The sequence below is a fragment of the Narcine bancroftii genome, chromosome 3, assembly GCF_036971445.1.
Source record: "Narcine bancroftii isolate sNarBan1 chromosome 3, sNarBan1.hap1, whole genome shotgun sequence".
Lineage (NCBI taxonomy): Eukaryota > Metazoa > Chordata > Chondrichthyes > Torpediniformes > Narcinidae > Narcine > Narcine bancroftii.
The window spans coordinates 92260477-92287187 of NC_091471.1; the positions used below are offsets into that span (position 1 = coordinate 92260477).

The 26711-nt window shown below is 40.4% G+C and overlaps 2 long non-coding RNA genes across 5 annotated transcripts in view; one reads left to right on the top strand and one right to left on the bottom strand.

Annotated features, from left to right (window-relative positions):
* LOC138756166 (uncharacterized) overlaps positions 1 to 22953 on the bottom strand; it is a 74593-nt gene extending 51640 nt beyond the window's left edge. For 2 of the 4 annotated variants that reach the window (XR_011352820.1, XR_011352817.1), the window contains exons 1-2: positions 22596 to 22953; positions 13635 to 13757 (exon numbers count right to left, since the gene is read on the bottom strand). This is a non-coding gene — a long non-coding RNA (uncharacterized lncRNA). The remainder of the gene's footprint in view (positions 1 to 13634; positions 13758 to 22595) is intronic. The other 2 variants (XR_011352819.1, XR_011352818.1) reach the window with 1 other exon arrangement.
* Positions 22954 to 23096: 143 nt separating this feature from the next.
* Positions 23097 to 24493, top strand: LOC138756167 (uncharacterized). Its single transcript, XR_011352821.1, has 2 exons — positions 23097 to 23256; positions 24180 to 24493. It is a non-coding gene; the product is annotated as an uncharacterized lncRNA (long non-coding RNA).
* Positions 24494 to 26711: the final 2218 nt, after the last annotated feature.

Genomic DNA, 26711 nt, shown 5'->3' on the forward strand with positions numbered 1-26711 from the left:
CAACTTTATTGAAGAATAAAGAATTGTGTGATTATATGAGGCAACAACTATTTTTTTTTCTTGCAACATATAAAGATTCAGTTACGAGTAAGTTTATACTATGGGACTTTATGAAGGCATATTTAAAAGGTCAAATAATAAGCTACGCTTCTAAAGTAAAGAAGGATATGAAAGAAGTTGATTAGTTAGATAAAGAAATAATGAAATTGGAGAAGGAAATTCAAGAGAAAAAAGATGAGAAGAAGAGTAAATTGTTAGAGTCAAAGAAATTATAGTTTAATTCAATACAGACTTATAGAGTGGAGAAAGATATAATTAGATTGAGGCAAAAATACTAGGAGTTGGGTGAACGGGCTCATGAAGTTTTAGCATGGCAATTAAAATTGGAGCAAATTTCTAGAACAATAACTGCAACTAAAAAACCTACGGGTCATATTACATAAAACACAGGAAATAAATGATAATTTTAAGTGATTTTATGCTAAACTTTATCATTCAGAATCTATGAAAGATAATAATTAAATAAAAGATTATTTCATACAAGTTAAACTGCCTGTGTTAAAGGAAGATGAAAAGTTAAGGTTGTCTGAAAGTTTCTCTGAAATAGAAGCTTATGAGACCCTAATGTCTTTACAGAATAATAAGGTACCGGGTGAAGATGCATTTCCACCAGAATTTTATAGAGTTTGAGTTATTTATGTCAGTATTAGTGGAGGTATTGGAGCAAATGAAAAAGGTACATGATTTACCAGAATCATTTAAAACAACATCAATAACAGTGATTCCAAAGAAAGGCAAAGATTGTTTACAACCTTCTTCATATTGACCTATATGATTATAAAATACAGATTACAAAATTATATTAAAATTATTAGCCAATACGTTAGCTGAATTTTTGCCAAAATTAATAAATATGGATCAAACTGATTTTATTGAGAATAGAAGAAGAATGCAGATAATATTGTAAAATTTTAAAGTTTGATAAATATAGTACAAAATACAAAGATCATAGTGACGGTGGTAGCTTTAGATGCAGAGAAAGCATTTGATAGATTGGAATGGGACTTTTTATTTCAAACACTTAATGCTTTTGGAATCCCAAATAGTTTTATAAATTTGATAAAGGCATTATGTGATCAGCCAAAAGCAAAAGTTATTACAAATAAACAAATGTCAAAACATTTTTTGTTAGAAAAATCTTTGTGGCAAGGTTGCCAATTATCACCATTTTTATGTGCATTAGCAATTGAGCTATTAGCAGAAATAATTAGAACAGCTAAATAAATTAAAGATTTTAAAGTAGGTAATAAAAATCATAAAATTAGTTTATCTGCAGATGATGTTATAATATATTTAACAAGAACAGAAATATCATTAAATAAGTTGAATGATAGAGTAAAATTATATGGACTAGTATTGGGTTATAAAGTCAATATTGACAAAAGAGTTGTGATGCCTATGGTGGATATGAATTATTCTCAGTGTAAGAGATTGACTAAATTTAAATGGAAAATGAGACAGATAAATATTTGGGAATAAAAATTAATAGAAATGTTAATAATTTGTTTAAGTTAAATTGTTTGACATTATTTAAAAAATTGGAAGAGGATTTGAGAAGGTGGAAAGATTTACCAATAATGTTTATAGAAGAAGTGAATTGTGATTTCATCCGACATGATCAAATTCTACCATGTGGTCGCCACCCTGGATCAGGCCACTGCCAAACGCGTGCTGCACCTTGTTCAGCACCCACCCACCGAAGACAAATACGAGACCATCAAACGAGTGCTCACCGGATCCCTCCTACGACCCAGGCACCAGCATGCTGCTTGGATGCTGCACCTCGACGCTCTGGGGAACAGGTCCCCGATGGAGCTGATAGACAAGATGCTCGCGCTCATGCGTGATCACACCAACTGCACTCTCTTTGAGCGCATTTTACTGAACCATCTGCCCAAGGACATCTGGCCATTACTGGCCCAAGAGAGCTTTACCGACCTGAGGAAGGTCACTCAGAAGGCCCATCCACAATGATCTTTCACACTCGTCCATCAGGTCCACGGTCCAGATTGTGGCAGAGCGGTTCATCTGGCATGGGCTGTGGAAGCGGATTGCGGGCTGGGCCAGAACATGCACCCATTGCCAAATGTCCAAGGTACACAGGCACACCATGGCGTCCGTGCAAGTGTTCAACCACATTCACATGGACATAGTCGGGCCCTTACCTATTTCCCGGGGCAAACGTTACCTGTTCACGGTGGTTGACGGCACCACTTGTTGGCCTGAGGCAATGCCAATGCTGGATGCTTCCACGGACTCCTGCTCCTGAGCGTTGTTGTATGGTTGGGTCACCAATGATCGGGCGCCCAGTTCACCTCTGCATTCTTGGCACAGCTCACCAAAAGGTTGAGGATCCAGCTACACCACACCACAGCCTATCACCCGAATGCCAAAGAGGTGGTTGTGCGTCTGCACCGCCATCTTAAGTCAGCACTTATGGCCCACCTCACTGGTCCCGACTGGGTGGATGAACTGCCTTGGGTACTCCTGGGCATCTGCACCACGCCCAAGGAGGATTTGCAGACATCATCAGCTGTGCTGGTCTACGGCACACCGCTGGCACTTCCTGGTGAGTTCATCAACGCACCTCACAACCCCCAGCGGTCACCACACAAGCTGTTTCCCCCATCTCCAGACCCGCTTGAACTCTTTTTCACCCCTACTGCCGCCAAGACACGGTACACAGCCATCTCACGTCTCCAGCGAGCTGCTTTCTGCAGAGTATGTTTTATTCGGTGGGGCCCACCTGCAGCACCTCTGCAAAGACCTTACGAGGAGCCGTACAAGGTTGTCCAGTGTTCAGAGTCTACATTCACGATGGACATCAGCGGCAGGTGGGAACCGTTTACTGTGGACAAGCTGAAGCCAGCGCACCTCGACCCCACTGAACCAGTAATTGTGGCCCAGCCCAAGAAGTGAGGCTGCCCAGATAAAAAGGACATCGGCGCTGGTTCTGGGGGGGGGGGGGCCTGTGTGGCGGCACAGCACTAGGCAGGCGAACCAGCCCCGCTTGTAATCCACACGGTGGGGCAGCCGACCAAAATGGCGCAGGGCTCAGCATAGGGCTCAGAAGCCCGCGCTTGGGGACCACGTGATGCCCAGGTGACATCGGCGCCCCCCCCCACTCCCCAGTGTGGTTCTCAGCCAAGCCAGGCTGGGAGTATAGGTCCAGCCCAGCAATAAATCAATTCTGCTCACTGAGCTCAACCTGTCTGGTTGTGTGTTCTTTCAGTGGCAGTGTAGCTGCCGCTATAACTTCTTCCTTCTACTTTGAATAATTTTTTATTTGATAATTGGTACAGTAAAGGTATACAGAGGATAAAATGTTTTTTTAGGACCTGTTTTTTTAAACTTTTGACCAATTAAAAGATAAATACAATATACATAATAAAATACAATTTTTGCATATTGTCAATTAAATTTAAAACTTTTTATAAATTGGGAGCAGATTTGAGGCTTCCAAAATGGAGTCAATTTGAAGATATAATAGATAAATTTATGGTCAAGAAATTTATTACTAATATATATATATTAAATTACAAGAAACCCAAAGAGAAAATATTTATATAATTCAAAAATGCGATGGGAGAAAGACAAATATACAAACTCAAGAAGAAATATGGTCAAAATTATGTCAAGAAAGTGTTACAAATATAGTTAATGCTAGATACCAAATTGTTCAATATAATTTTCTCCATCAATTGTATTATACTCTATATAAATTAAATGAACTTAACTTTAATTACTCAAATAAGTGTTTTCGCTGTAGAAAAGAAATAGGGACTTTTTTTTTCATTCAGTGTGATCTTGTGAAAAAGTGGAAAGGTTTTGGAATGATTTGAGTCTATTATTAGGACACATTATGAAGATAAAGATACAAAAGGAACCAAGATCTTTTCTACTTGGGGATATATATTAAAAGGATGTACAACTGAAATTGGATAAATGCCAAGAAAAATTTTAAAATATAGCAATAGTGTTTGCAAAGAAATGTATAGTGATAACATGGAAAGCTGATAATGAAATGTTATTATGTAGGTGGCACAGTGAAATGCAAAATTGTATACCTTTAGAAAAATTACATATAGTTTAGGGAATCAAATTGAAAATTTTTATAGTGTTTGGAAGCCATATATGGATTTTATGAATAAGTTTCCATCCAGCTCTTCCACCTTATCCACCCCTCTCAATTAGAAATTAATAATAATAATAATGAATGAATATATATAAGCTAATGCTTTTGTATATGTAGTAGTAGGTGTTTCATCTCTTCTTTTTCCTTATTTTTGGGAGGGGGTTGTTGGGGAGAAAATTTAAAAGTTTTTTTTTGTATCACTACGTATGATTAAACGATTAATATTGTATTCATTAACTTTTTTGTTTGTATTGATACAAATGATAAATAAAATATTCAAAAAACACGATATTGTAATGTAGAACTACAGACCTGACAATATTGCTCTAACCTTTGTTCTCAGACTGATGGAAAGTGGGATCAATTTCAAGAGTGCAACTTTAGTGATATGTAAACAAAAGGCAAATAGCCTCATTTGGTACTAAAAAAATTTTAAAAATCCAATCTGAATGAAACTATAAGATTATAAGGCATAGGACCAGAAAGAGGCCATTCAGTCCAATGAGCTTGCCCTGCTATTTAATCATGACTGATCCATTTACTCACTCAGCCCTATTGCCCAGCCGTCTCCCTGTAACTGTTGATGCCCTAGCTAATCAAGAACCTATCCATCTCTGCCTTAAATACACCCAATGATATGGCCTCCATAATCACGTGTGACAACTAATTCCACAAATTTACCATCCTCTGGCTACAGAAATTCTTTCGCATCTCTGTTCAAAGCATATGCCCTTCAATCTTGAAGTTGTGCTCTCTTGTCCTGGACTCTCCCAGAATCAACTCTGCCCTTGCCTTTCAACATTCAAAAAGTTTCTATGAGATCCCTACTTAATTCTCCTAAATTCCAACAAGTACAGGCCAAGAGCTGTCAAACACTCCTCATATAACCCTTTCATTCCCGGAATTATCCTTGTGAATCTCCTCTGAACTCTCTCCAATATCAGCACATCCTTTCTGAAATGAGGAGCCCAAAACTGCTCACAATACTCCAAATAAGATATCTTCAGTGCTTTAGAAAGCCTCAACGTCAAATCGCTGCTCTTATTTTCTATTCCTCTTGAAATGAATACCAGCATTGAATTTCCCTCCTTCACCATTAACTCAGCCTGCAAATTTACCTTCATGAGGACCCTCACTTCCATTTGCATCTGGGTATTTTCAATTGTCTTCCCATTTAAGTCTGTTTGTTTATTTTTTTCTACTAAAGTGCATGACTGTACACTCTCTGATGTTGTATTTCATTTGACGCTTCTCACCCCTTTCTCCTAATCTGTCCTTCAGCAGCCTCCTTGTTTCCTCAACACAACCTGCTCCTCCACCTACCTTTGTATCATCTGCAAACTTGGCAACAAAGCCATAAATTCCATAATACTAATCATTAATATACCACATAAAAAGAACCAGGCCCAACACTGACCCATGTGGAACATCACCACCAACTAGCAGCCAACTGGCTGTATATGATCCCTACATTCTGACTCTCTGCTTTCTGCCAATCAGCACCACATTCGTATGTTTCCAATAATACCATGGGCTCTTATCTTGTTAAGTAGCTTCATGAGTGTCACCTTGTGAACGGCCTTCTGAAAATCTATATACACAACATCCACTGCATCTCCTTTATCTAGCCTGCTTGTCATTTCTTCAAAGAATTCCAATATGGAGGGTGTATTGTCATATAAATAAGTATAATGTACAGATGCAATGAAAGTTTTATTTGTTACAGTTACCCAAGTAAATAAAACAACAATTTAAGTATAATCAACATGCAATGGAAAAAGATAATAACCATAAAAAGATAAGAAAAATAATAAATATTCACAGTTGGCTGGCAGTGCAATGTCAGTATTGTTGAGAGATCCTTAGGGCAGTGTGGGGAGGTTCAAGAGCTGGATAGCTGTTGGAAAAAACAGTCCTGAACCTAAAGGAGTTAGATTTTAGGCTTCTGTGCCTTCTGCCTGAAGCTAGCAACAAGACAAGAGTATGGCCAGGGTGATGAGAGACCTTTATGATGTAGCATCATTTTAGACACAGTGCGCCCCATAAATGTCTACATAAATGCAATAGATAGTGGACTGCAAGTACTGATGGGCGTTTGACAGATTCTGCAAATCGCAGCCAGGATTGCGATGAAGGGTGGGCTGCCCGCCAGGCCACAAGCTCTGACAGAAGCTGAGATCAAGGCTCAGGGATAGCGATGGAGAGTGGACCGCAGGCGCTGACTGCCTTTGACGGCTTCGGAGAATTGGTAAGAAACTGGAACAATGCCCAAACCTGGCACTTGGAGGCAGCAAAACAAAAAGAGGAGGCGGAGTGATCAGTGATGTCCTCCCACTGCCTCTGAAGCAATTTTCTTTCCTTCTTTTTACTTCTTTTGTTTCTTTTCTTTTGCTCCTTTGCATTTTTTTCGCAAATTGGTGTGGTGACATTTTGCTGGCCTTTGGATAGCACAAAAGGGTTTCACAGCATCTCAGTACATGTGACAATAATAAAGAAATCTAGATAAATGTGAGACATTAATATAGTTAGGTCAATCTTAATGTAAACAAAACAATTTGCTGATTTAATATCAAATCTTGGACAAAAAATGTTTAATATTTTCATCAAATATATTTGATTGAACTCCTTGAGTCTTGGAGATCTAACATATTTTTAAAAATATGTAGCTATTCTAAAAACTGAGAACAGGGTGGGGTATGTTTTATCTAACTTATAATGATTTTTGCTATAAAGAAACATTGATTCACAAAAGCTGTGAAAGCAGCCAATCGCAAGTGCAAATCATAGCCAAGTGGACAAGAACCAACAAGAAGTCAGTGGAAAATCCTATTGTTCAGCAGGCGCACACTCAGTGAAACCCACGACAATAAACGAGTGTTAGTAAAGACAGCAGCAAACGTATGAATATAATGAATCTAAAGTTGTAACAATACGTGGGATATTCATTGGGCCAATCAATCACTGAAATGGGTAAAATGAGCATTTTACTGTGTGTTGAAATCACAACAAAAGAAACCTGAGCTGGCTTCGGGAAGTCTGCTCAAGTTAGCTTCAATCCAATCTTGGCTTCAGCGCTATTTTCCCCACTCCTTAAATCTCTGGAAATGTCCACATTGAATATAATGTATTGAATAATTCAGTCTCCACAGCTTTCTTGGAGGTAGAGAATTCCAAAGATTTACACCCTTCTTGGAGAAGAAATTGTTCTTTATTTTTAGCAGAACTGGGCAACTGCTTCATTTTGAAATGATACCTATTACAGTACCAGTGACCCAGGTTTGAATCTGCTGCTGTCTGTAGAGAGTTTGTACATACTCCATGATCTGCTTGTGTTTTCTCTTCGGATGCTCTGGTTTCCTCCCACTCTCCGTGTCTGAAGCAACAGCAGTTCACCCAGTGACGGACGGGGAGGCTGAAGACATTGTTGAATCATTTAAAAAGTTTCAGCAGAAATGCAATTTAGCATTCAAAAGGTATTTTAAATGTGCAAAAACAGAGGAGAAGGTCAGTTATATACTTCTCTGGACAGGGGAGCAAGGCCTTGACTTATTTCATAGCTGAGAGCTTACAGAGGTGGAGAAAAATAATCCAGAGCAGATATTTGCAAAGTTTCCTTCTCACTTTGAACCCAGGTCTAATCGTAGAATTAAATATTATGAATTTCAAGGCTTAATGCAAGAGACTGATGAGATTGTTGATAACTTCCACATTAGACTAAACATTGTTGCTGTAAAATGCATATTTAAGGATATAGAGGAAAGATTAGTTGATCAACTAATATGGGGAGAGCCCATCCTGAAGTGCAAATGTCTCTTATAGTGAAGGATAGCTTGAGGCTGGCCGAAGCTATAGACAGAGCCAGAGCCTTCAAAGCCACGAAAACGCAAATGAAATCCCTATCTCTGCAGACCCACCCACAGCAAAGAGAAGGAAGGGTGGATGCTGTAAAGAACACAATCAAAAAAGTGCAAACCCCCAAGACCTACAGGAAGTGCGGCAGACACCACTCCTTCGATGACCGAAACAAATGCACTCATATGGTAGAGCCTGTAGTAAAGCAAACCACTGGGCTAAGATCTGCAAGTCTGGTATGAAGAAAACAGTAATTCTTGTGAAGAAAAAAGACAAGGAGAAGATCCACCACACAAAAAGAAACAACAATGAGGACTCCAACACCCAGATACTGGACATAGAATCCATATACTTTCACGAGATGTCAGGTGAGATGAAAGAAAGAAGTGAGTTGCACACAAGGATCCAAATACAGAGAACAATCCAGAACAACCCTACAATATTTAACCTAAAAGTGACACTGGATACTGGACCACAAAGTGACATCCTTCCATTCAGACTTTACCACCAGATGTTCCCAGAGAACATAATAAAGGGTATCCAAAAGATTGTGCATTAGAAACAGCAAATGTTATATTAACGGCCTATGGTGGACCCATGATCAAGCAGCTAGGGAGAGCTAAGATCAATGGCTCCCATAAGGGAAAGTACATCTTCTATTTGTTCCTCATGGTGGACATGGATAGACCAGCAATTCTAGGTCTGGATAGCTGCCGGGAGTAGCAATTGATCCAGATGAAGAAGTTAACCAAAAGGAGGCAAGTCATAGCCAAAGTAACCGAGGTGATTTACTGGGTTAATTCCATAGAGGTTCTTGCCAGGCCATGGCACACAGTGGGAGCAGACTTGTTCACTGAGAGGCAAGAGTGGTATTTAATAGTAGCCTGTTACTACTCTAAATTTCCATTCGTCTAAAGGGTGAAAGACCTGAGAACGTCAAATATCACCTCAGAAATGAGAGCGCTCTTTGCTAAACAAGGAATACCCGAACAAGTAATATGTGACAGTGGAACTGTTCACGTCACAAGAATTCAGAAAGCTGGATGCAGAATATGGGTTTATTATCACTACATCATCCCCATACTACCCCAAAGGTCATGGGTTCATTGAAAGACAAGTGCAAACTGTGAAACGCATGTCACATTTGTGGCCCGAAATGTGAAGTTAATAACACTACTAACGCAGGTTTTACCAGTTAAACATCTCCGTGTCTTTATTCTCCAGTTTTCATTGTTCCTCCATTTCGTGCTCTTCTCTCTCTCCCATACCATGTGACTTCCGGTCAGGTGAATACATCTCATGCATATTCATTATCATGACAACGCACACTAGTTAAGTGTCACGAAACAAAAGAAGACCCATCCCTAGCTCTTCTATCATTACAAGCAACACCTTTAAGGGCTGACATGGTTCCTGGCAGAATTTCTAAATGGCAGGAGATATAAAACACCTCTACCAAGCAAAATACACCCTCCAGAAGACCAGAAGGAAACCAGAAGCAGACTGGCAGACATGCAAGAAGAAGGATGCCAGCATTATAACAAACATGTACAAATATTGCATATGCATATTCCAAGAGCCGATGTTGAAAACATGGACCCCAGCAAAGGTCATCAGAGAAGTTGAGACACCAAGATCGTACATTGTGGAGACAGACTCTGGCAATCAGGTGAGGAGGAACAGAATTCACATCGAGCAGACTTAAGATGTGATGAAGCAGAAAGCTTTAATCCCAGCAAAGCCTGCAACACCAATATCAAGTGAGGTATCAAGTGAAGAGACCATAACCAACAATACTAAAACATCAACACAACAGTTGTCAGGTGAAGCATAACAAGCTACATCACCTCCAACTGTACCAGCAACACAGAGCCCAACGGTCACAGCCAAATCCACAAGATGGTGAAGGAACATACTGCTGCCATTGCGATATTGATAAGAACTATTTAAAAATAGTTGTGTAAATAAACTAGGGTACAAGTTCAGTTACTTAGTTGCACTGGTAAGAAAGTGATAAAGAACACTAAATTTTTCTTTGTCTTGAGAAGGAGAGATGCTACATTGTCAGGATAATGTGAACTATTTTGTAACTGCGTAAGAATACATCCTTCTCACTGTAATAAGTGTAGTGCACCACTGTGGGGCATATGTATAAATATATATATATATATAGATATATATATGTGTGTATGTGTGTGAACAGTTTCCTGAGATGGTGGAAGACATCAGTAAGTAAAATCTCTCCTGTTATTTGAATTTTGCACCTCTAAGTTATTTAAGAAGCCTCCCAAGTAACTCTAGAGACATAACAGGTTGGTCAGTTAATTGGGTGCAATTGGCAGCACATGTTTCTACCATGCTGTATAGTTAAAATTAAAATTAAATCAAAACTCCACTGAAATATCCTTTCAGCATCTACCCTGTCAAATCTCCTCAGAGTCTTTTATGTTTCATTAAGGTCATCTCTCATTCTTTTCAACTCCCGTTGCTCAACATTTCTTCATATATCAACCCCTTCATCTCAGGAATCAACCTCATGAACCTTCTCTGCTCTGTTTCCAATGTCAAAGCATTGTTCATTAATTGTGGGGTCAAACAGGTGCAATTTTACTAGCACTTTCCAAAGTTGCATGAACTTTTATTCTCCTTAAAATAAAAACCAACATACCATAATTTTCCTAATTAATGTTATTACATGTTAACTCTTTGAGCTTCATATACCTGGATTCCCAGCCCTTGCTGTAATATGATATTTTGTAGTCTCAATCCATTTACAGTTTGCTTTTCATTCTTTCTTCCAAAGTGACATATGATTCCCCCTATTTATAACCTTTTGCTGGCTCTGTGACTTTTCACAATTTGCTCTCATCAGCAAATGTCCCTGCAGTACAGTTATTACTAAAGAAAAAGGCCAAGAACGTGACCTCTGAATAAATCAAGCACAAAAAATGCAGGTTTCACTATAATCAATGATTCAAAGAAATGTTTAAAAAGGTTTGAATCAATCTGTGTTTGGTTGCTTACATTAGAGGAGAGTCCATCATGAACATTTGTCATCCTATACTATATTGAAGGAACTGTAGATCCCTTTTGCACAGGGGATAGGTCATTGTTGCTTCTTTATTTTGATCTGGTACCAGGATCTCACAAGAGATTTATTAGAGAATACAATCATCAGCTGAGACTCCCACTCTTTGTCTTTAAAGTGTTTGAGCCTAGATTCAAGGTGTAGAGCACAAGAATCTCTTTAGCTCCTGAAGTGTTCCACAGGACAATAGAGCATATCATAGAAGGCATGAATGAAGTATGTATGTGTGCATATGAGAATTTACACAGGAGCAACACAATGAGAGGATCATCAAAGAACTACAATGCATCCAGAAGTATGCATTAAAGCTAAACAGAGTCAAATGTCACTTTGGTGTGAAGGAAATAACCTTTCTGGGAGATAAGTTGTCAGAGGCAGGCATGGAGCCAGACAAGAGCAAGGTGAAAGCAATTCTAGAGATGCCCAGACCCACAGTAAAAAAGAGTATTTTGGGAGAGCTTGGAATGATCAATTTCATTGGTAAATTCATTCCAAACCTGTCTACAAAAACCATTGAGGGAGATGTTAAATAAGAAATGTGAATTCAAGTGGACGGCCAACCACGAAGAAGAATGGGAATGACTGAAGACCATCATAACTACAGAACCAATGCTTTAGACATTCTTTGAGCCATCCTGATGGATGAAAATATCTACAGATGCTTCAAAAGATGGAATAGCTGCCGCACTACTTCAGGCTATGGGAGAAGATTGGAGGCCAGTTGCATTTTAATCAAGGACGATGACCACATCTCAATGTCGATATGCAAAGTGTGATGAAATATTTGGAAATATTTTTGGGAGATAAATTTGTAAATTAGAGTAGGTTACATACATACACACACTTTAAAACAAATCTTCTTTGAAATACTGAAGAATTAATATTCAGTGACCTTACCAAAACTATGGAGAATGCCATGCACATTTCACAAGTAGGTGCAAATTGAAATGTTGCCATGAAATGAATGGACTGGAATCAGGTCACCTGAGTTGGACATTTTTGCAAGGCTTCTGACCTCTCTGCAAAATGCTCACTCAAAGGTCATTGAGAGGTTTGTTTGCATAAAACAACAGGTTGGAGAAGAAGACTGATTCCTATTGTTTGCTGGAGGAGGGGGTTTTGCAAGTGAGAGAGAGAGAGGGACATGTGGCTGGCAGTTGGAATCTCAGATGAAGAGAGAGACACACAGCTGAAACAGTGTCAGCCAGGAGAAGCTTGTTGGAACTGAAACAGAAGCTCCAGAGTGGTGGATGGCTGGCAGTTCTATCTGCCTGATGTTTCTCTTGGACTAAGGGTAACAGAAAGGAACTCTGTGGTAGCCTGAAAGAAAAGGTTATCATCTGGAGGACCCTGATGGGGCGAGCTTCATTAGCAAGACATTGAGATGGTACCTCAGTTGTGGAAATCCTGGAATAACACATCTCTCTCTGCAAACCTACAAGAACCTTCTTGAGCGGTAGACATTTACCTTTTGAGCACCAAAGACTGGTGAACTTTATACATGTTAAATTCTGTGCACAGTACAAGAATTTCCTGCAACCAGAGAACTTGGAAGAATGAGAAGTGAGATTAAATGGTGAACCAAAGAACTTACATTAATTTTAAACATACAGCTCATACACAAGCGCTTAGAATTAGAAGGGGGTTAAGTTGGGTAGTTAAGTTAATAGCGATAAGTTAAAGTTTGATTATGTTTTCATGTTTAAAGATAATTAAAAACAACTTTTGTTTAAGTACCCATTTGTCGTGGCGAATATCTATTGCTCCTGGGTTTTGGGGTCCTTTGAGCTCATTACAAAAGATAGAGAAAGAGTGTCTAGATATGGCCTATGGATATGAGAAATTCCATAGTTATGTGTATAGTCTTGCAACATTCATGGCAGAGACAGGCCACAAGCCATTAATAGCAATAATCAAGAAAAACCTCAGTGAGATGCAGCCGTGGATCCAGACTGATGAAGCTACAACGTTATGAATTTGAATTGGTATTCTAACCAGGAAAAATGATTGTGTTAGCTGATTCGATGTCCAGGGCAACAATGCAGAGTGAAGCACACAATGAAAGTTTCACAGGGACAGATATGAATCTCCACGTGAACCTGATCACTAAATCTCTTCCCATTTCTAACATGAAATCCAAGCAGATGGCAGCTAAAACAGAAAAGGACATAGTTATACAAAAGGTCATCAAGTATCTAAATGAAGGTTGGCATAGAGTTGAATCTCACCCATGCTACAACAACAGAGCTGAGCTGAGTGTTGCAAATGGTCTTCTACTCAGACAGAGCAGAATTGTCATTCCTCAATCATTGACACCAGAGATGCTGAAAAGGCTACACAAGGGGAACCTTGGAATAGAAATATGCAAGAGGAGGACCAGAATTGCTGTTTATTGGCCAGGGATAAATGCTGGCATCGACAGAATGGTCTCAAGCTGTGAGACCTGTCTGAAACATCACATAAAGCAGCCAAAGGAAACCATGATAATAACTGACTTACCAGAGGAGACATGGCAGAATGTTGGGACTGATCTTTTCCACATGGATGGAAAGAATTATGTGCCGGTATTGACTATCCATCTAACTATCCAGAGATTGTGCTGCTTCCAAACATGTCTGCTGCCTGCATGATAAGATGCATGAAGTCAATCTTTGCAAGACATTGAATTCCTCAAATTGTCTACAGTGACATAGACTAGTTGTAGAGAATTCCAGAACTTTGCAGAAGAGTATGATTTTCATCCTGAGTTTAAGTCCTCTGCATCCCGAGTCAAATGGTAAAGCAGAGAAAGAAGTTCACATAATTAAATGGATGCTCAAGGAAGCATATCTTCTCAAATCCTTATCTAGTTTTGTTGAGTTACCAAGCTTCACCACATGAACATGGCATGTCACCCACTGAGCTCCTGATGAGACATAGTCTATGCACCACACTTCCCTACTCTGAAGTCTGTGCTGTTGATGTCTGTGTTTACTTTAAGTTAAAATTAATTTTGTATTACTGTGTATTGTTACATGGTACATCTTAAGGAAAGGGGATGTGGTGATGGGGAGTTGGTGATCTTCCTGATCGCCAGAGTGCATAAAAGACAGAATGTTCCACCTCGGATTAGATGCACAAAATGAATATGTCTTATGAGATTGTGAGTTGATAATAAAATATAGGTAATACAAAAGAACCAAAGTTTCTTTATCACAATAAAACAAACACCATAGTGACTAGTTGTATGGTACAGGATTTTGTGCTGGGCCCATTTCTGTCACCTATAATCAATTATTGAAATGAAAATGTATGTGGCTTGAGTGACAAGTGTGTGGATAGCACTAAATTTTCTGTTATTGTAGATCGGGAAGATGTTGGCGAGACATTACATCAGGATCTGAATCATTTTGGCAGACAAATAGTTGATAGAATTTAATACAGAGAAATGTGAGCTGTTGCATTTTGGCAGGTCCAGCATGGGTAGGACCTACACAGTGAATGGTATGGATCTGGGTATTGTTGTAGAGCAGAAGGATCCTGGAGTACAAATTCTAGTACCTTGAAAGAGGCACCATGGGAAGATAGGGTGGTCAAAAAGGCTTTCATAGAGCATGGAGCATAAAATATTATAGCACATTACACGGTCTTTGTCCCTCAATGTTGTGTTGACCAAAATATTCCTACTAAAAAAACAATCTGAACCCTGCCTGTCTCTTTGGCTTGGCTTCGCGGACGAAGATTTATGGAGGGGGTAAAAGTCCACGTCAGCTGCAGGCTCGTTTGTGGCTGACAAGTCCGATGCGGGACAGGCAGACACGGTTGCAGCGGCTGCAGGGGAAAATTGGTTGGTTGGGGTTGGGTGTTGGGTTTTTCCTCCTTTGCCTTTTGTCAGTGAGGTGGGCTCTGTGGTCTTCTTCAAAGGAGGTTGCTGCCCGCCAAACTGTGAGGCGCCAAGATGCACGGTTTGAGGCGATATCAGCCCACTGGCGGTGGTCAATGTGGCAGGCACCAAGAGATTTCTTTAGGCAGTCCTTGTACCTTTTCTTTGGTGCACCTCTGTCACGGTGGCCAGTGGAGAGCTCGCCATATAACACGATCTTGGGAAGGCGATGGTCCTCCATTCTGGAGACGTGACCCGCCCAGCGCAGCTGGATCTTCAGCAGCGTGGACTCGATGCTGTCGACCTCTGCCATCTCGAGTACTTCGACGTTAGGGATGAAAGCGCTCCAATGGATGTTGAGGATGGAGCGGAGACAATGCTGGTGGATGCGTTCTAGGAGCCGTAGGTGATGCCAGTAGAGGACCCATGATTTGGAGCCGAACAGGAGTGTGGGTATGACAACGGCTCTGTATACGCTTATCTTTGTGAGGTTTTTCAGTTGGTTGTTTTTCCAGACTCTTTTGTGTAGTCTTCCAAAGGCACTATTTGCCTTGGCGAGTCTGTTGTCTATCTCGTTGTCGATCCTTGCATCTGATGAAATGGTGCAGCCGAGATAGGTAAACTGGTTGACTGTTTTGAGTTTTGTGTGGAGATGTGGGGGGGCTGGTAGTCATGGTGGGGAGCTGGCTGATGGAGGACCTCAGTTTTCTTCAGGCTCAGGCTGACTTCCAGGCCAAACATTTTGGCAGTTGCAACTAAAGCGGCATCATCTGCAAAGAGTAGTTCACGGACAAGTTTCTCTTGTGTCTTGGTGTGAGCTTGCAGGCGCCTCAGATTGAAGACACTGCCGTCCGTGTGGTACCGGATGTAAACAGCATCTTCATTGTTGGGGTCTTTCATGGCTTGGTTCAGCATCATGCTGAAGAAGATTGAAAAGAGGGTTGGTGCGAGAGCACAGCCTTGCTTCACGCCATTGTTAATGGAGAAGGGTTCAGAGAGCTCATTGCTGTATCTGACCCGACCTTGTTGGTTTTCGTGCAGTTGGATAATCATGTTGAGGAACTTTGGGGGACATCCGATGTGCTCTAGTATTTGCCAAAGCCCTTTCCTGCTCACGGTGTCGAAGGCTTTGGTGAGGTCAACAAAGGTGATGTAGAGTCCTTTGTTTTGTTCTCTGCACTTTTCTTGGAGCTGTCTGAGGGCAAAGACCATGTCAGTAGTTCCTCTGTTTGCGCGAAAGCAGCACTGTGATTCTGGGAGAATATTCTCGGCGACACTAGGTATTATTCTATTTAGTAGAATCCTAGCGAAGATTTTGCCTGCAATGGAGAGCAGCGTGATTCCCCTGTAGTTTGAGCAGTCTGATTTCTCGCCTTTGTTTTTGTACAGGGTGATGATGGTGGCATCACGAAGGTCCTGAGGCAGTTTTCCTTGGTCCCAACAAAAGTTGTGTCGACCAAAATATTCCTACTAAAAAAACAATCTGAACCCTGCCTGTCTTAGAGTCTCTTAAAGGCCCCTAATGTTTCAGCCTCCACCACCAAACCTGGCAAGGCATTCCAAGTACCCACAACTCTCTGTGTAAAAGAACGTACCCCTGATATTTCCCCTAAATATCCCTCAATTCATTTTGTAGAGACGTCTCCTGGCATTTGGTATTCCCACCCTCATAAAAAGGCCTTGGCTGTCCACCTTATAATGCCTCTCAGAACATTGTAGATTTCTATTAAGTCAGCTCTCATCTTTCCGCTAACCTTGCTTCATAATACTTATTTTCCAATCCAGGCACCATCTTAGTAAACCTCCTCTGCACCCTCACCCTCCATCTTTCCTGAACACAATACTCCTTTTCTCTGGTGAATACTGAAGCATAGTATTAATTTAGGACTTCTCCAACCTCCACCACCCCAAGACCTCCATTATTCTGAAGTAACCTCACCTTCATTATCATCATCCTTCTGTTCTTCACATATGTATAGCATGCCTTTAGGTTCTCCTTAATTCTACTTGCCAAGGCCTTCTCATGTCACCTTCAAGCTCTTTCTTAAGTTCCTTCCTGGCTACCATAACATTCCTGTTTGTTGCTTCCTAAATCTAATGTATACTTCTTTCTTTCTCTTGACAATCTACCTCACCTGTTTTATCAACCATGGTTCCCTTTTCCTATCACCTTTTCCCTGTCTCAGTTGTATGAACCTATTCTGAACCCAGTGCAAGTGATCCCTAAATATCCTTCACATTAACTCTGTGCTTTCTCACATGTACATCTGGTCCCAATTTATTTTCCCTAGCTCCTCCATCATAATTTGCCCTTCCCCAATTGAACATTTTACCATTTTGTCCGCTTTTATTCTTGTCCATTGTTGTACTAAAGCTCAGGAGTTTGGTTACTATCATCAAAATGGTCCCCACCAAGAGGTCTCCAACCTGTCCAGACTCATTACCCAGTACTAAATCCAGTATGGCCCTTCTTCTAGTTGGCTAACCCTAACCCTTCTTGGAAACACCTGTCAAATTCTGTCCTATGTATCCCTCTTGCAGTCAGGACTCGGAGGTACCAGACAACATTAGGGAAGTTGAAATATCCCATGAAAACAACCCTATAATTTCTGCACAATTCGAAAATCTTCCTACTTATCTGTTTCTCTGATCCCGAGGGCTATTTGGGGGCCTATAGTCTACTACAGAGTGTTTCCTCCCTTCCTATTTCTGACTTCTACCCACATCAACTTGGTAGACATTCCCTCCACAACCATGATACCATCCCTGACCCCCCCACCCCTCTTCATCAGTCAGAATATTGATTGTATAATTTGGGAGGTCAAGTTGCTATTATATAAGACATTGATGAGTGCCCATTTGGAGTATTATGTTCAGATTTGGTCTCTATGTTGTAAGAAAGATGTTGTCAATCTGGCGAGGGTGCAGAAAAGATTTTAGGTTTAAGGTGGGGGAAGAGATTTAATAGGAATCTGAGAGGCAACTATTTTTAACGCAGAGGATGGTGATGGAATGGGGTGTTGGAGGAGGTGGTTGAAACAGCTACTATTGCAACTTTTAAGAAAAGGTACATAGATAGCATGGTTTTAGAGAGATATGGGCTAAACACAGGCAAGTGTGAGTGTGATATTATGGTCAGCTTGGGTAGGTTAGGCCAAAAGGGCTGTTTCCAGGCTGGATAACTCCATGACTGCCATCACTGGTAAAAAGCTGTGTGGCTGCATGCACCATGTAGCCTACATCTCAGCTCAGAGTATCCTGCTCCAGCACTCAGTACTCAGTTCCATTTTAGAGAGGACTAACATTGAAATCAGGAAGGAATGATCGATGCTCTATAACTAGCTGGCTGAACTCTTCAGAACCACAGGCCAAAGAGCAGGCATCCATTGCAATGTGCAGTATTTCCTACATTTACATAGTTCATGACATTGGATACAAGAAACATTTCTGAGTCCTGGAACTCAGCTGGCCTGTGGTGAAATGAAATGGCTGTACTGAAACTCCACAGCAATCTTGGAGGATGATTCAAACATAAGCTTGGGAATAAACTCAAATGATATCCACAAACAGAAGAAAAGGCCAACCAGTTAACTATTTTTGCCATTATCTCCTCGTCACAGAATTCTCCAACTCATTAACTCTCCAATAATGTGCCTTGGTTAAATTCTTCTCTTCAGTCACTAAATTAAGATTGGATGTGTTGCAAATACACTCCTAAAGCACTTAAGTGACCCTGTCTAAGGGAGAGCAAAGAGAGTAAGTGTTGAGCAGATATTTTATCTGCTTCCCTTCCTTTCTTGGGCCTCCCCTAGAGCCCTAGAGTTTCAAAAATTGTTTGTTTAAGAGATATAAAGGGACTTAACTGAATCAATATAATAATAATCACTTATCTTAGTAAGCAATAGAAATTATAAAATAATACTGGGCCCAGCTTAAGTCCCTCTATAGTGAAAATTGTGTCAATGTGTATCTTTTTACTATTAAAATACTATTCTAAAATTCTGCTGTGTCAATTTAGACATTTTTGCTATGAAGTTTCTCGAATTATCTGAATATGTAATGATTACATATTTATGCTGATCCTCTCCAGGTTCCAATTGGCCCAGATTTTCCTCAAAAATGGTTCTGCTCTGCATGTAAGTATCCTGAAGTTTGTGAAACCCAGGTTAGACCTGTTGCAGGTTCACAGATCACATTCGTTGCAATGGGAAGGAAGTGCTGAGAGAAAGAATGAGAGAAATATTAGAATACTTTAGATCTGTAACCCTCTGAGATTTTTTTCATTTATTTTTAAATGTTTAATAATCTTTAAATATTTTAATAGTGCAGTTAATTTTGAATTCAAGCAGTCTGACAATTTTTGACAGTCAGTTTAGACTGGGAGATTGGTTTAACTGAGGGTAAAAAGCATTTCAACAAGATTTACAATCAGAAAGTCCAGAGATCCACATAATCTCACTGATGAGGTTAGAGGTGGTGCTGAGGATGAAATTGCTGCTGGAAAATTTGAAAGTAAGTGGAAATCTAATGGGATGCTGAGCTGCTTCCAGATTATACTGGGCCATTTAAGTGTATAAGTGAAACAGATGGCCTTAAATCACAATCTGGCTTTGGGATTTGGTTCATTTAACAACAGATTAAATGAATGTTCCAGTGGCAGAGCCTATATAGAAGAAAACGGCATGAACAAAACCAAACAACAGAGCATCCGCTTGTCATCCAGCCACAGAAATGATTTTGACAACAGCCTTGGGGTGGACTGAGACCCAATTGATCTTAAATCTTTGAGATGGAGGAAGGGTGATGCCATGAATCAGTGTGGGCACAAGGGACAAAACAGAAGAATAAAGATGCTTAATACATTTTTGACTGAAGTCAGCAGTAAGAAATGTGAGTGATTTTTTTTTACTCCCCTTAGCCCAGCACAGCTGAAACCAATTGCAGACTTGCTTGGTTCTGAGTAGAAAAGCAAAGACCATGCAGACCATACCTGGGATCTTTGGGCTTTCAATTAAAAAATAGGAGAGGAAACGAGCTGTATTAAAATCAGGGATATGTGACCAAGGACTATTTGTGGAAAGCAATGATTATGAAACTGTTGTATATCAAGATCACTGACATTTTTTTTTTGGAAATAAATTAACGCATCTCACTTTCCCAGTATAAAAGCCAAGGATATGCAATGAAGATAATCCTGACATTGGTTAAAAATAAGGGATTCCTTTGTCACCATGTGCTCAAAATGTTCTTTCTTCACAAGGTTGAGTGGCTCTCAGGGAAGGAAATATGATTCTGGCACATTACAGTGGTTGTTTTAAAACCTTCTTTGTTTGGTCCAGAATGCAGACATTTTCTTTCCTCTTATATGCATTCAATCATGATTATTCATAACTTGAAATACTAAAATAATACCAGATATTTAGATGAAGAGCCATAAAAATGGGAAAAAATGTGCAAATGAAGTTTTCAGAACAATGAGTAAAGATTCAAAAAACATTACCCAAGCAGGGTGAAAGAAGACAGGCGTATTCTTTCTTCTGGAGTATTTTACATATTTTCCAGGCAAGAGATCTATCTGAAAAGATGACTAACGCATATACTGATGCATTAATCACAGAATAAGGAAATCTTCATGTTTTACTTCTCTTGGAGCTATCATTAGCCAGATATATCTCAAGTCAAGAACAACCTGATTACACAAGTACAACCTGATGAAACAGCATTCTCCAGTTCTTAGTGCAGAACTGGCAGACATACAACCCAACATATCACACTTACAGACAAACAATAAATAGACAGGACACGTATTCTTATATATGAATAAGTAAATAAACATTATTTTGTAAATATGAGAGTCTTGGTGTTAGCAGTTCCTTTGAAGGATGAGTACGCTGAAAATGCAAAGCTTAGAGCTGGTTGATAAATAACACAGCATTCATCTATTATTTCTTCTTTTTTCTTTGGCTTGGCTTCGCGGATGAAGATTTATGGAGGGGGTAAATGTCCACGTCAGCTGCAGGCTCGTTGGTGACTGACAAGTCCGATGCGGGACAGGCAGACACGGTTGCAGGGGAAAATTGGTTGGTTGGGGTTGGGTGTTGGGTTTTTCCTCCTTTGCCTTTTGTCAGTGAGGTGGGCTCTGCGGTCTTCTTCAAAGGAGGTTGCTGCCCGCTGAACTGTGAGGCGCCAAGATGCACGGTTGGAGGCGATATCAGCCCACTGGCGGTGGTCAATGTGGCAGGCACCAAGAGATTTCTATCATCTATCATAGTGGGAAAGTAATTGGGTAGAATGTTTTGACATTTTTAACTCAATCAAACTTATCAACCATCACTGTCCTATTATCTTAGCTTCTTGCCCCATTTTCTGTCTTTTTAAGGCCACCCGAGGTTTCAGATCAAGCCCAAGTGCAGGTAGCAGCAGAGAGCAGCTGGCAATTCAAATGTTCCTTCTCCATTTCCCAGCAGGAAGCCAGCTTGACAGATATCTGATGGAATGACAGGTACTGAGATGTAGAGGAAGGTGGAGGGAGAGTAAGTTTTCAATAGAGTGTAGAAATCTTGAGGGATGGGGAGATTGGGGAAAGGATTTGTAAATGGTGTGAGTAATGAAAATCACAGAATCAAAAGTTTGGGCTTAGTATGTTCAAGGTTATTTAAGTGTACAGTTGCAATTTTTTAGAATTGTTACACTTTCCTTTGGGTCTATAATTAGAGTACAATACCCTAACATAAAATTCTTGAATTTTAAATTACGTAACAAGCTGTAACATTATCCAACTACACTGTAAGATTAAATGTCAATCCTAATAACTCAAAGTTGTTTATTTTGGCAGATGGCATGCAGAATATTTGAACAAAAGAATCTGGAGGAACACAGTGGTTTAGATGTCATGTGTGGGAGAAAAAGAATGATCATTTGGGGTTGAGATCCTGAAGCAGGACTGACCTCACTTAACAGATAGACCAGGGCTTCCCAAATTATTTAGCTCATGAATACCTTTTGGGGAGCACTTGAAAATCACGGAACCCCAGTTGTCTATTACAGATTAAAAGACCTGGCATATGCACAGGGTCAGTATCATAAGGGTGGATTCTTGGGCCATGCACCCCCCCCAACAAAAGGAGTTATTGTGCCCCCCCTCCCCCCCATCCACCTGCAGCACTAGCATCTGAAGCTCCAGGATGTATTACTGCTTGAAAAGACACCAATCTGAGACCAAGGGTCCCACTTGCCCCGAATCCCAGTCACCACTTGCTGTTCTGCTCCAAGTTCAACAACTGAACATGTCTCCCCACAGATGCTGTCTGACCTGCGGAATTCCTCCACCAATTCTTTGTCAGCCCAAGATTCCAGTATCAGCAGGCTTTTGTGGTTCTCAATAAATTCCTTGTTATCCTTTTGGCTCCAGGGCAGGACAAGACAGCATCGACTCAACTCCTTGTCAAACCCAAACTCACAATCACACGGATTTTGTTGCCGCCTTTCCTCACCTGTCATTCACTTTTTATTTTCCAAATCAAGCATCTGGCTCCAAGGGGAAACCTCTCCCCCTACCTGTGGGCAGTTGGACCCAGAGCAAGAGCAGGACAACCTACCTGTACTGGTAGTCGCTCCAACATAGGCAGAACCGCTGCGCTTCTGTGCCAAGGTGGCGAACCATCACACCATCACTTGCTTTAATGGGAAGCGAGGTGCTGGATCCAAGTTGTTACAATAGTGTGAGTCATACCAATGAATGGGTTTCCCCTCTACCTTCCCTTTCAGCTGCTCCCATATCTTGCAGAAGCAGGTTAGTTCCAGCAACACCATTTGCAGTCAGTCAATGAGAAATGGAGCACACTACACAAGTGGGGGAAAGCACAGAGCTCAAGAACTCTTGCTGTGCTGATCACACATAGGGCATGAGCCCTGTGGATTATACAGGGAGGAGCATCCTTCCTTAACCACCATCAAGCCCACCTACCTGCCGACGTCACAATAGGGCCGCGGCCCAGTGATTGGCTATGCGGGCAAGGAGAAGAGACATCACAATCCCCTTCCCATCATTCTGCCTGCTAATTGGTCTGGAACCCCGCCACCCACTGCTGGAACCTTTGATGGTCAGGCCAAGCCCGTGTGCCACTTGGAGTGTTGGGGTGGGTATCGTGAAAGTGAGTGGCCAAGGTGAGCATCAGTGGAGGGTCGGGCATATCTCCCCCTCCCCCCCACGGCAGTTGCCATCTTGTCTTCACCCCTTGGAAACAAATGGAATTAAAGGTAAAAAGTAATTTAAAGAAAAGCAGATAGATCCCTGTCATTTCTTCCACAAAACCCCTAGGCATTTATACGGAACTCCAGGGTTCTATGGAACATTGAGATAGAGTGTCTTGCCAAAAGAAGGTACACATTAGTTGGGACTAAATGAGTTGCATAACACAAATAAATTTTATACAGGGTACATTCTTTTTAAATTTTAGACCTACAGCACGGTAACAGGCCATTTCGGCGTATAAACCTGTGGCGCCCAATTACACCAAATTAACCTACAACCCCCGGCACATTTCGAATGGTGGGAGGAAACCAGAGCCTCCAGGAAAAACCCACACAGATACGGGAAGAACATACAAACTTCTTCCAGAGAGCGCAGGATTTGAATCCCCATCCCAATCACTGACATTGTGATGGTGTTGCGCTAACTAGTATGCCAATTATGCCGCCCTGAGGAATATGCTGGGAAAATTCAGCAAATCATGCAGCATCTATAGGAAGTAAAAGATAACCAACGATTCGGGCCTGATTCGGTTGGGGGAAGGGGGAGTAGGAAAGAAGAGGGAGGAAGGGCAGGGAGAGAAGCACAGGCTAATGGGTGAGAGGTTATAGGTGGGAGGACTGAAGAGAAAACAAGCTGAGAAGTGATAGGGAGTGGGGGTAGTTCTCCGATAAGAGAGGGAAGAGAAGGGGTGAGGAGCTGGAGGAAAGGAGACAGATGGAAAGAGATAGAGAAAGCCTCGAGAGAGGGATTTAACAGAATGCTCTCATTCCCAGCATCAGCAGTCTTTGCTGTTTAACTACATACAATTTGTGAAAGTTAACTTAACCCTTCCTCTCTTTTTCTTCTCCTTCTCTCTTTCTCCCTCCCTCTTTATATCTACATTCCAAAATATAATTGAATACATTAATGTTGGTTCTTTTAATCCTAGGAAATAATAGTGATCCAGTTAAAACACCATCTCAGACATCGGAAAATGTATTCCTTGCTTGGTGGCGTTTATTACGCTCTATGGTAACATCAATACATTGCACTGTCCTTCTGAAGTTCATTCCTTTGAATTCCACTGGTACAGTTACAGGAACTCACTAGTATCCTCATGCTACCAAAATGGGGAGAATTTGCAGGCAACAGAATCTTGCTTCCGTTCTAGATGTGGCTACCCAAGATATTTGCATGTGTTCAGTTGGAAAAGTTAATCTTTGTTCAGCATACTAAAAATATAATAAATACTCTTTAAAGCTGCATAGTCCTCAAACAGATATAAGATTTTAAAGTACTGGTTGCAATTGAACTCCACATTTCTCTAAAAACAAATATTGTCATCTTGTCCAGGCAATGGCTATTGTTGACCAATAAAAGCTCTCATTGCTAATCCACTCCTTACAAAATGTTAGGCATTATGGATGGCTAACGTCCATCGCAATCAATTACAAACTAAACATGTTGTTAGTGATTTTATCATCCTCCCACGTCACCCGCATGTCAGTGGTAATTGCCCTGGCTTTTTGTTAGAATAAAGGCAATATTGTCTGCACAAAATAGTTGAATTAAGCTTCTAAACAAAAGAACCAGATAATCCAAGAAAAAGACTTTAAAAACATTATTTATTTTTGGTTAAGTGCAGCTCAGGAAGCTGGCTTATTTCCTCTTACGTCATATATTTCAATTCAATGAGACAATAACATTTATTGACACCAGTATCAAAGTTGGCTTTTCTGTAGGTCGTGTACTTTTTTTTGCCTCAAATTAATTTCCAAGGAAAATCAGGCAAGATCTGATTACTAGCAGGATAGCATACCTTTGCATTTACCAAATAAGTATAAAATAGTGTTGTTTTCTTATTATCAAATTCCATCTGATTTCTTGTCTTTTGCAATTCTAAAGAAACAGAGAAGGAATACACAAGTCCCCATAATGGACAGGATGATCACATTCAGTGGTTTGTGTTTTCTATTGATCTGGATAGAAAGCAGAATGGTTTGGAATTATATTCAGCCAGTATGATGTCAGTTTACTGCAATGACTAAATCTACATTTGTTCAGTTCTTTTGAATTTAGAGCAACTGTTACTATTACTGTTAAGTTAGCCCTTGTGGTATTAGTTTTAGCAATATTTTATCATACAACACAGCTGTTGTTATATTGTATATTCACCTTTTCTTCAATGAAGAATAATACGTTTGTAAGTATGAGGGTAATATTAACATAAGTAAATTTCAGCGGCCGAAAGAAACACAAAAACAAGGAAACATCTGAAGCTAGGATAATGCCTACAGTCATATCCATCTTGATATATTTTATTAACAGTACCCAGACTTATTGGCAGTGATTTAATACACTGGCTTGAATTTCAAACAACATCCCCTGCTGTCCAAGTTTAGCCATGTGTTATTAATGTGGTTGGAGCCAATGAAATGAACTATTGCCAATACGTCTGGATACAAGAACAAATTATATCAAGAATGCAACATTAATTAAACGCTTCACTTTTCTGAAGTCAATGTGCCTGTGTGTTTACTGAGCAGCTACATTAAAATAAATATGTTAAACTAGGTAATTACAAAATGTAAACAAAATATAGGAAATGCTGGAAATACGCAGCAGGTCAGTCCACATCAATGGGGAGGGAAACAGACCTAATGCTACATGTCAACAAATCTTCATCAGAACTGGAAAGGAGAGAAAATAAGTTTGTGAAGCTATAGAGAGAGTCAAGGATGGAGATGTGACCACGGGGAAATGCTATAACAATGATTATAGCTTGTCTGCCACTCATCAAGTTTCTTTCCATCCCAGTACTGGCCAAGGGTCTTTAATCTAAAATCTGAGACGCTTATTTCTCTTCCCAAAAATACAATCAGACCTATTGACAATTTTGATCATTTTATCTTTTTTGTCTCTGTTTATATTTTGGATTTCCAGCATCTGGATTTTTAAAAAAATTCATTCAATTATGAAATATAATTGTGAAAAATAACCAGGAATGGGCAATATGATTTGTCCAGTCTATACCTTAGTGTAGCCTGTTCTTGTGTGTGGAGGAAACACGGCCTCCCTGCCTGTCTGGAATGTGTGTATTCGTGTCCTCCCTGTCTGAAACTTATTCAGAAGTCACACCACCTGTCAATGAAGGTTGGACTCTGGCCACCCATTAGTGCACACCTTGCCATTAGCTAATTTAAATCATCTACGGTTCTTTATTTACTAGAAGCACAGATTAGCACTGTATCTAACACCAATGCACAACAGATTCTTTCTCTCTTCATTGTGGTCCAAGCCCCAGACATCATTCCACGCCAGGTCACTGGAAGTGTCGCGGCTAAGGTGTGCACTACACTGAAGCTGAGCCATAGTATTGTGATAGATCAATATTTGCAGAGAGTTGGATCCCCATTGGTCAGGGAAAGAGGTCTGTGTAAGAGTTACCATTTGTAATGTATGTACTCAAGTGTGTGAGCAT